Below are 11,622 nucleotides of genomic sequence, written 5' to 3' on the forward strand. Positions count from 1 at the left end.
AGGTGTGTAAACGTTGAATACTGTGGGCTCGATAAAGTCTTTTAAAGACACGTAAGCACATTGGAAAAATACTTTTGGCCTAGGTAGACAAAGGAGAGTGCTATATTATTTATAGTTATTGTTTAAGCTGTCATTATATCTGCGTTTGTTTAGACTGCGAAATAGAAATTTTGGAACGTTATCGTTTTATTATGAAAACTTGAACAGCAAAAAAAACGAAACGGAGGTGCTTGTGGTGTAGTGGTTATCACATCCGCCTCACACGCGGAAGGTCCCAGGTTCGATCCCTGGCAGGCACATTTTGAAAGCGCCGGTTCTCGTCATCGAGTACAGACGTGTTTTTTCTCGCTCCTCATTGCCTTAGTGTAACTTTAACAGCTAAGATTTTGTATTTTTTCAAGTTGTTTGACGATTCTTCATCTTCCAAGAAGGTAATGGAAGTTATGCGTCGTACAGTTTTTGTGGAAACGACTAATTCAAGCCATGGGGACGTTATCCATTCTGTTATTTGTACGTTTGGTGCTGCATCGGTCACGGCTGTTGTTCCTTGCCCAGGTGGTTATGAGGTAACTTTTGTTCTTTCTGCCGATATGGACCTGGCTATAGATGCTGGTCTAGTTGTCAATGGTGTACATTGTTCGACTAATGGTGTCACTAAACGTACTATTACTGTGTCATTTATGGACGTCCCAGAATATATAGACGATGATATTATACTAAATAAACTTAAAGATTTTGATTGTGAAGTGAAAAGCCCTATTGTGTAGAAGAGGGACCAGGGCATATATTTAGGTATACGCCATGTTCGTGTGTCTTTTAGTGAAAAGTGTATCTCTTTGCCGTACGTTGTGAAAGTTTTTGATCCTTTGGGCAAGGCGGTTATGTTAAAGATGAAGCATGATCGCCAGTCAAAAGTGTGTAATTTATGTTTGGGGGCGGATCATCTATATCGCGATTGCCCCCAATTTATATGCCGACATTGTCATATGCAGGTACACGTCCGTCAACGTTGTCCCAAGCTTGTTGTTCCTCGAACTTCCTCTAGTGACGACGCTGAAGTGGCCACGCCTACTACTTCTCGTGACGCCGCTGAAGTAGACACGGCTGCTCCCTCTCGTGCAGTGCCTCATGAGGTTGACACCATTTCTGTTTGTCCATGCGTTGATTCGGAGGTTCCCCTTTCAGGGGAGGCTGCAGCTACCCATCGGGTGGTGAACGATGTTTCTGCCCGACGATCGACGGTTTCTGGTGGGGCCAGGGAACGGACTAGTAGTCACCCCCCTGCTGAAGGACGCAATTTTGATCGTCACTTCCCCCCACTTCCGGTTAGTGGTGAATTTCCCGCCGGCGATGTGGAGGTGCCTCTTCCTCGTCGTTGGAGGTATGCTAGTGTGGTGGCAATGTCTCCTGGTGACACTTCTAAGAAGGGCAGTGGACGAAAGCGGGTGTCGGACGTGCCAATACTACGGATATCTCGGCCGAAGGCGAAGGCGGTGTCTCAGCCTTAAATGTGTTTTTTGTGACAGTTTGTTTGTTTCAGTTAGTGTAAGACTGTCATTTATTGTTATTTGTACTTTGTGCATATTTGCTTAGATCTTTACATTTATTCTTGTTATTTTTGTGTTTGTGACAGTTTCCTTTAAACTCTTGTACCTTTACTTTCTCTTTAGCATGGTACATTTACTAAGGGTGGGAGTTTTGAATTGTAATGGGTTGCGTAATGTTAGTAAGCTGGCTTATTACCTTGATTACTTTGTTACTAATTTTGATGTTGTTTCTTTACAGGAAACGTTTTTTACTGATAATTTTTATGATGTCGTTCTGAAATTTTGGCCAGGTGTAGTTTTTTTTAATAATTCTACTTCTGGCCGACAAGGGGTTGCCATCTTGTTACAGCAGTTTTTGTGTGATAATGTTACATTCGTTTCTTCTGATGGGGTGGGTAGGGTTCTGACAGTCAAATTCAGTTTTGAGTCTTTGTCTTATCTGTTGTTATCTGTGTACGCTCCTCGCGATATCTCCAAGCGACGGGAATTTTTCCAAAACTTGGAGTATTGTTTGGATGGTTGCACGGGATTGCTTGTTGTGGGAGATTTTAATTGTGTGGTGGATGTGGCACGCGATCGATTTCCGGTCCGTTTCTACCGTGACGCCAGCCGTTCGGCTTTTGTACAGTTTCTTAATAGGTTTGATTTACTTGATGCGCATTCACTCATATCGCCGACTACACCTGGTTTCACATGGAAGCGTTTTGTTAATGGTGAGATGATGTCGTCTCGTATTGATAGGGTTTTGCTTTCATCTACCTTGCAGGGGACTGTCCAACGTTTACGTACGTTATGGTTTCCTGCTACAGATCACGCTTTATTGGGCTTCGACCTTACTCTGCGGCCAGTTGTCAGAGGTCCTAATTTCTGGCACTTCAATAACCAGTTATTGAGGGATGCCGAATATGTGAAAGCCATTAAGCTGTTGATCGCCAGAAGTCGTAGTTGGTCAGTGTATGGGACTGATAAAATTAAGTGGTATGAACAATTGAAATGCGCGTTCCGTTTACTTACCCAGCGATATTCGATTCTTCGAGCGCGGGCATCCCGTTCTCGCAAATGTCAGCTTGAGTCGTCCATCAATCGTGAGCTTCGAAAACTGTCCCGTTTCCCTGGTAGGTCTAAGGTCAAATTGTATGAACTTGAAGATGCATTGGAGACTTTGGATCACGATACCATAGAGGGGGCGAGGATTCGATCTCATATTCGTTGGTTTGAGGAGGGTGAGAGATCTACGTCGTACTTTCTTCGTATGGAAAAGGTCCGTCAAAGCAGAATTGAGTTTCGATCCATGCTCACTGATAGGGGTGTGGAGGTGTCCGGTGTGGAAGATATCGCTGCTGTTTTACATCAGTATTATTCCGCATTGTACTCTTAGGATATCGTTCGGCAGGCAGACATAGATTTAGTTCTCTCATTTGTTGATCGAGCTCTTTCCAGTGAACAAGCTAATATTTGTGATGCTCCATTCACGGTTCCGGAAGTTATCGCTGCTTTAGACAGTTTACCGCTGGGCAAATCTCCTGGTTTGGATGGTTTTACCTCCGAATTTTACAAATATTTTCTCCCCCCTTTTTGTTGACGACTTTTTATCTGTCTTGTCTGAACTGTTCCGCTCTCCACAGTTGCTCCGTACAATGTGTTCTGGGGTAATTGTTCCTATCCCGAAAGGCGGGGATCGACGGTTGGCGGCTAACAGCCGGCCTTTGACATTGCTTTGTACTGACTATAAGCTTTTGGCCAAAGTGCTGGCTCGTCGCCTTTCGTCTGTGATCTCCAGTTTAGTTTCAGATGACCAATCCGGGTGTATACCTGGACGGGACGTTGCTGATACTCCGTTAACACTCGTTTTGCTATTGCAGTCTTTAGCACGTACCGGCCAGGGTGGAATCTTTTTTGAAGCTCTATCAGATGCAAGCCTTTGATTGGGTGGCGTATGACTATCTATTTCAACTTCTTCTGCGTATGGGTTTTGGTTCTACTTTTGTTCATTGGGTTCGTCTTTGCTATACTTCTATTTCTAGTTGTGTAAAGTTTAATGGATTTCTCACTAATGATTTTGCTGTAACTCGGGGTATTCGTCAAGGATGCCCAATGTCTGCTCTACTTTACGTTCTCAGTGTCGAACCGTTACGAAATATGTTAGTCCATAATGTACATATTACTGGTATTGGTGGTGATGTGTTACTCACCACGCCTTCACTTACTTATCAGCATGCTGATGATACCACCTTAACCTTACGAGACGCCGAATCTTTGCCGCATGTGTTGGATGTCTGCCAAACTTTTGGCAAAGCTACTGGTGGGAAGATCAACTGGACCAAGAGTCAGGGTTTGTGGGTTGGGTGTTTGGCCTCTTCTGCAGACTTCGTCCTTGGTGAGTTGAGAATTTCCCAGGATCCTATTCGGATTTTGGGAATAGTTTTCCACTCTAATTTCGATGTCATGCTGCAAGATACGTGGCAGGGTGTATTGCGCAGGGTATCTCGTGTCTTGGTGTCGTGGCGATTTCGTTCTTTGTCGCTAACGGGTAAATCTCTTGTGGTGAACTCCTTGGTGGCATCGGTGTTATGGTACCCGTTGAATATACTCCCGTTGCCAAGACAGTTTGAGGCTAGATTTCGCAAATGTATACTGGATTTTATTTGGCGGGGAGGTATACATAAAGTGGCATACGGTATTCTGATCCGGAGTTTTGATTGTGGAGATACCAACTTGGTTGATGTTAATACCCGTAAACTCGCATTCCGTTTGAAGTTGTTGCAGCGTTGTTTGGATGCCTCTTGTCCTTCCACCTTGCGACAACTTCTTTCTGAATTTTTTTCTTGTTATGGCAATCTCTCTTTGGGCTTTCGGATTCTTCAATGCCGTATTTTGCCACGTTTTGTGAAATCGTTACCTTTCTATATTCAGGAAATGTTTCATGCCTGGAAGGTTCTTCTTGGAGATAAAGGGATTGTCCCAGCTCCTCTTTCCTCACAAATTTTTGATCAACCTTTGTTTTTCAATCCGGCTATTGTTGATGTTCGCCACCGAACATTTCATTTTCCTGAATTTATTAACGCAGGTTTGGTTCAGGTCCGCCATTTATTGTACGAGGTGCTCCCTGCTTTTTTTTCCGGTGGGGGCAGTGATTGAAATGTGTGCGGACGCTGACCCTTTGGCCAATGCCCGCACAATTTTTTCACATTTTCATATGCTCAAGGAGGCGTTGCCTGTGGACTGGTTGCCGGTTTTGTCCACCCAGCCGGCTCCTCTTCCGTCGTCCACATGTGTTGTGGATTTATATTTTCTGGACCACTCCGATAATCGAGTTCGTTTTCAGGGTTTATCTGTGAGGCAACTAGTGGAACATTTACAGTTTTCACTCGCTACTAATTTCCCTGCTCCATTCTACTGGGGGGGGATATTGTTCCTCCTGGAGACTGGAAACGCATTCGTAAAAACGCTTATTCTTCTTTTGTGGGTTTTTATGTTTGTGATGTGGATTATTTACTGTGGTTGCGGGCGATTACCACTAATGTCAAGCTGATACATATGGGCAGACATCCCACAGGGTTGTGCACTTTCTGTTCCCAGGCGCCGGAAACCATAGACCATCTGTTTTTCCAATGTCCTTTTGTACAGCCCTTGTGGTCATATGTATATAAATTATTGGCATTTTATTTTGGATGTCCCATATCAAACTGGGTATGGAGGAGATGCCTCTTAGTGGGATCTCATCCTTCGTTACCCAGGAGATGCTGGAACATATTCCGTTTAATTACAAGTTTGGCACGTCAGGTTATATGTTCTGCTCGTTCAGTTTCTTTGGCACGACATCGCGTAATTCATTTAATTTCCATGTTTAAAGTGCGTGTACGTAGACATATTCATCTCCATCATCAGCGATCTTTGTTACATAACTCATTAAATGTATTTTATTCTGTGTATTCTTATGTTGGTAGCTTGGTAACCCAAGGTGCCCAAGGTTATTTCTTGTGTACGTTGTTAAGATAAGTTGTTATTTCATTATATTTTTGTTACCAATAAAAGATCCATTGATTTCTTGTTTTGTTAAAGTTCACTGTAATGTTTGTTGGATTACCTGCTGTTCCAATTACCTCTTTTATTTCTTTTTTCCTTAATTTTATTAACTTTGTGGTAATTTTCAGCATGGTAATCTATAGAGTTATGGTTACATGCTAATTCATTAACTTGTGTTTTATTTGTTGTATTTCTGTGTATACCCCCTCGTTGAGGTGGGATAAATAAAGAGAAAAAAAACAAAAAAACATCCGCCTCACACGCGGAAGGTCCCAGGTACGATCCCTGGCAGGAACATTTTAAACGATTCGTGTTTTTTCAAATCGGATGGTGAGAACGTGGAACGATATTTTCTGTTTTAACATCAGGGTCAGAGCGTGAGGCGGTTGAGAGATATCAGAGAATTTATCGAGTTTCCCCCTACACTTGTAACCACTTTCAGAAATTCGTGTGACTGTTGTGTAATAAATCAAAACAGGAACGTTATTACTTTTGAATATAATGCGTGCACTGCTGCGAAATTTGATGTGCTGAAACGGCCTTCGCGTAATCATGTCACGTTCGACGAAGTATCTGACCAGCAGGTTACAACTCTTCGATAAAATGGGTTTATGAGCTTTATTTTTCTTAAACGCGTGAATAGTTTGAAACGTCGATGCACGCGACCTTATTTGAAAATAAGGTAACGTACTTGACAGGTGTTGTACAGGTAATATTTAGAGATCACGACTCCGTCAGAGTGTGTTGAGAACAACTCTTCATGCTGTGACAACTAATCACACTAGATGTTTGATTCTTTAACCTATTCTTTTAAATTCCGGTCAGAACTATTGGATGGTTATGTGCGTTATCATCTCCAACTTACCAGTGACGGAAAAGAGGAAAGGCAATTCTACAACATCATTCACCAACAACTATTTGATGTACTTAATTTTTACCGAACAGTGAAATTTTCGATCATATTCTAACTCCTCCTACGCCTGAAAATGCTTACATGTTACTTCATTTGAATTGTGAATACACGCCCCTCTGATAGCGCCTCAAATGTTTTTACCAACATGTCTAGACACTCTAAAGAAATGAAGTAGCGTCCGGCTGGAAACAGCATTGTTTTCTTGAAGACTCCATGTTCTGTTTATCCCTTTTTGTCTGATTTCTTTACTTTTATAACATTTCTTCACTTAGTAAAGATGTTTTGCGATGCTTAATGTCTTTTCGTCATGATCGAATCTCCTGTTTTCCGTACTTATTCAAGAATTGTATTTAGTTCACTTGAATATTGTACAGACTAGACAGGTAAAAGGAAATTACGATGCCAAGACCAGAGAATATTTATTATTCTCAAGTGTTTTCTCCTTCTAGATGCAGCTGGTTCCTGTAAACGTTTTCCTTAAACAAGAATTCTTTGTTTTGGTAATGGCATTTTGAACGTGAAGAACGATGTGTAACCTGGAGAGAGTACGATAGTCTCGAAGAGTAGATGGGTTGCGAAGAGAGATGTTGCAACACAGATAAGATCTCTTTTGTACATTTGACTTTATTCCACCGCTGTGATCTCCTACAACCCACAACTGTCAACGTACTATTACAACTAAAGCGCGTTTGAACAAGGTTATCATTTGAGGAATTTGATTGTCATCATGCATCTTTGTCGTATTGAACACCTTGAAGAAGTTGTGTGTGATAAGGAAACATCAGCCAGAGTGGAATCCCAGAATTGGTCACAAAATAACGAAGATTAAATATTATTTAAGACGATCCCTAATTTTCTTAATGGATTTAATAAACGTATTAAATCGCTCATTACGTTATTGTTTAGTAGTTCTGATAGAGAAATTAAAGCTATGAAAATGTTCTGTTCAGTTTTGGGTAGAAAGAGAAAAGACTGAGGAAACAAAACTCTGCGTTTTGCACGTTTAAGGGCAATTGAACGAGGTGTGTAAACGTTGAATACTGTGGGCTCGATAAAGTCTTTTAAAGACACGTAAGCACATTGGAAAAATACTTTTGGCCTACGTAGACAAAGCAGAGTGCTATATTATTTATAGTTATTCTTTAAGCTGTCATTATATCTGCGTTTGTTTAGACTGCGAAATAGAAATTTTGGAACGTTTATTTTGAAAACTTGAACAGCAAAAAATTCGAAAGGGAAGTGCTTGTAGTGTAGTGGTTATCGCATCCGCCTAACACGCGGAAGGTCCCAGGTTCGATCTCTGGCAGGCACATTTTAAACGATTCGTTTTTTTTATCAAATCAGATGGTGAGAACGTGGAACGATATTTTCTTTTTTAACATCAGGGTCAGAGCGTGAGGCGATTGAGAGATATCAGAGAATTTATCGAGTTTCCCCCTACACTTGTAACCACTTTCACAAATTCGTGTGACTGTTGTGTAATAAATCAAAACAGGAACGTTATTACTTTTGAATATAATGCGTGCACTGCTGCGAAATTTGATGTGCTCAAACGGCCTTCGCGTAATCATGTCACGTTCGACAGCTTTCAGTCTGGCTTTGGATGAAAGCACTGATATCAATGACACATCCCAACTTGTCATTTTCATCAGAGCTGTTACTGCAGGCTTTGATGTTTTCGAAGAGTTTTTAGATATGGCAAGCCTTTCCTCCACAACCACAGGACAGGATATTTGTGAACAAGTGCTTAAGGTTGTAGAAAAGTTTGAACTGAATCCTTATAAATTATGTGGTGTTACAACAGATGGTGCTCCTTCCATGACAGGTAGGACAAATGGATTCACCAAGAAATTTCTAACTGCAATTGGAGCACAAGACGTAGTTGTAAGCCATTGCATTATTCACCAAGAGAGCTTGTGCAGCAAAGTTCTGGATTTTGCAGAAGTCATGAAAAATGTCGTCCAATGCGTAAATTATATTCGAACACGAGGATTAAATCATCGACAATTTAAAACTTTTTTAGATGAGCTGGACAGTGAGTATTCAGATGTTTTGTACTTCTCTGCTGTACGTTGGCTTAGTAGAGCTGCTACTTTGAAGAGATTCTGGAAGCTGCGAGAGGAGATTAAGTTCTTCATGGAGAGCAAACGTCAGAATGTGGACTTCTTGAGCAATGAGAACTGGCTGAATGACTTAGCATTCCTCACAGACATTACACAGCATCTGTCTGATTTAAACTTAAAACTACAAGGGAAAAGTCAACTTGTGAATAAGTTGTTTGAGCATATTTGTGCTTTTGAGAAGAAATTGGAACTTTTCCAGGTTCAGTTGAGAAGAGCCATATTGACCCATTTTACATGTCTTGCAACCAGGAAACTGGAATTTCCTAATCTGGATTGCACCAAATATGGAACCAGTGTACAAAAGCTGCGTGATGAGTTTGCAAACAGATTTCCAGATTTCAGACAAACTGAAATTAGATTGAAATTGTTCGCTCAACCTTTTGATTTGGCAGTGGAAGACAGTCCTGATGATTGCCAAATGGAACTCATTGAACTGCAGGCTGACATGGACACTAAAAGGAAATTCTCTGAAAACAGTTTGCTAGACTTTTACAAACTCTGTGTACGTGAAAAGTTTCCCAATTTGTCCCGTCATGCACAAAGAATTGCCTCCCTTTTTGGTAGCACCTACTGCTGTGAGCAATTTTTCTCCAAAATGAAGCTCATCAAAACCAAATGTAGAAGTCAGCTGACTGATGAACATTTGACCAGTCAGTTAAGAGTGGCAACCACTTCTGTCAAAGCTGATATTGACAAGCTCTGCAAGGACTCTAAATTTCAAGTGTCGCACTAAAATGATCACTCATGCAAAAATATAAAATATTATTGCTTGCATTTTGAGAATTTTTTTTAATTTATTGTGCATGTACACGAATAAGCTTGTTTTTTAAGTTGGCCCCGCTTGATTGATGAAGTTGGTTATATGGCCCACCGACGAAAAATGTTGCACACCCCTGTTATAGACTATTATTGACAGGTATACAGAGCAGACGAAATATTTTTAGAAAAGTTGTTGAGAAACCAGTTTACGCATATACAAAGCTTATTAAGATATTTCTTGAAACATTTTAAAAGGAACGTATGTTTTCTATAGCTGCGCGATGCAAAGACAAAGACGATGATAGAGTAACTGGGAAAGGTTAAAGATGTGAATGAGTTATTTGGTTATTAAGATTTACTGGTGCAATGAACGCGAAGTAAGAAATATTTGAGGAAGTGCATAACGTTCAGTACATAATAACTGAATGATATATGTACCGGGAATAAAAGAACAGCGTGATTGTAATGTAGAATAAGGCTGTAAAACATTGCTTTTTCTTTGCTTCAAGACGTCTTCTTTGGTCGTTAGTTACGACGCCTCCGTGGCGCAATCGGCTAGCGCGTTCGGCTGTTAACCGAAAGGTTGGTGGTTCGAGCCCACCCGGTGGCGTTTACGTTTTGCCGTCTGGTGGCCAAGCGACGATTCCACGTGACGGTGTCAAAACGTGATTCACAAATCAGGAGAAAGTCCGTCATCGATCTTCCTGTTCATTTCAAAGAAGAGACGTACAGCGTTTTTCACCAATAGGCCAAAGAAAGAAATATGCAAATAGAATGAGACTCTCTCGTGAATAATTAATAGCATACGACTCTTAAAATCTCATGTTAAATACCGCGAATTTTAGAAATTTCCAATAAAGTGTAAAACAATTAGTGTGACAGAGCCGTTACCGTACGCTGTATGTATCTCAGGCTTAGAGAGATATAGCTCAAGCGACGACTCAAACAATTTTTAATGTTTCAATCAATTACGTATAACACAGAGTATGAAACATGTTTAATTCATTGTGGTTCTACTTGTTACAGTTGTGTGATTATAATTTAGTACTGACTCGAACGTTTTGTCCAAACATGTATCTTTTCCACGATGAATAACAAATTAACAATGATCATCGGTGAATGAGTTTCTATAGGCACACCAACTCTTCAAATAAATTTGTTGACAATTTTCGTTGCTAGAAGTACTGACTAGGAAGAGCTTATGCTTTTTGCCACATGCTGACAGAGTCCATCATATACATGAGTGTTTACTCTTATAGTTACTCTGTGACAGACGACCAAGCATATTAACAGCAATTCTTTTAAGGGTCTCCAGCGCAGTACTGTTCTAGCAATCCATAACAACTTTGTGTAGACGGTTTCATTCATAGTATAATTCACACAATTTACACCAATGCTTTACAGATCCTTGGCACCTAATCAAGTAGAAGCACTTTTTCTCTCCAGTAACTTATTAACACTTGAGTGTCTAGTCAGTGAAGATGACAGAGAGTGCTTCATAATATAGAAACTGTAGAAGTACCATTTGTAGTTACTGTTTCTGTCCATTTATATCTTTACTTTTCTGACATATAAAGTATTCTTACAGATATAATGGATCCCAGTACACCTTTTTATTTGGGTTGTATGGAGCAACTATTTGCTATGAGAGTTTTTTAACTGTTCTTGATCTACTGAATAATTGGTTTCAAGCTGTCTCTTGCTTGGGCCTCTTTCAGTTGAGTGTTATATCACGTTATCATTTCATCATCACCTGTAGATATCTTATATTGGACTGCACTCTGTTGTAATTTAGGTTAGTTGTTTTTATGATCTTGTATTTTTTCTTTTTACAGATTTCACGTTCTTCAGCAGCTCTTTAGGACACTGTGTCACTATTTCCATGATTACGTCTGGCATGATACACAATTTTAAAGCTGCACTCCTGGAGTTTTGGAGCCATCTTTTTCTCTGGCCCTCACGATTACAATATTTTACCAGCCTATCAATGCTACATGATCTGCTCACAGTAGGTACTATAATCCATATATATATATTATGATATAAATGAGTTAAGACTCAAACAATAAATAGTAGCTCATTTCTTATTGCACAATATCTCTTTCTTACAGTATTCATTCCTTTACTATATTACAAAACAACATGTTCTTTACCATGTACTTATGACAATGCAACTTTCATTGCTAAACTACTGCTATTTGTATCTATAAAAGTGAATCTCCCAGAGTTGGGGGTGGCCGGGCATGGCCAGATG

The 11,622-nt window shown here is 40.3% G+C and overlaps 2 non-coding genes across 2 annotated transcripts; both read left to right on the forward strand.

The window, feature by feature from the left end:
- The first annotated feature begins 226 nt into the window (after nucleotides 1–226).
- Nucleotides 227–299, forward strand: TRNAV-CAC (transfer RNA valine (anticodon CAC)). The gene has a single exon. It is a non-coding gene; the product is annotated as a tRNA-Val (tRNA).
- Nucleotides 300–9,904: 9,605 nt separating this feature from the next.
- TRNAN-GUU (transfer RNA asparagine (anticodon GUU)) lies at nucleotides 9,905–9,978 on the forward strand. Its single transcript has one exon. It is a non-coding gene; the product is annotated as a tRNA-Asn (tRNA).
- Nucleotides 9,979–11,622: the final 1,644 nt, after the last annotated feature.

Source organism: Tachypleus tridentatus, chromosome 5 (genome assembly GCF_004210375.1).
Source record: "Tachypleus tridentatus isolate NWPU-2018 chromosome 5, ASM421037v1, whole genome shotgun sequence".
NCBI lineage: Eukaryota > Metazoa > Arthropoda > Merostomata > Xiphosura > Limulidae > Tachypleus > Tachypleus tridentatus.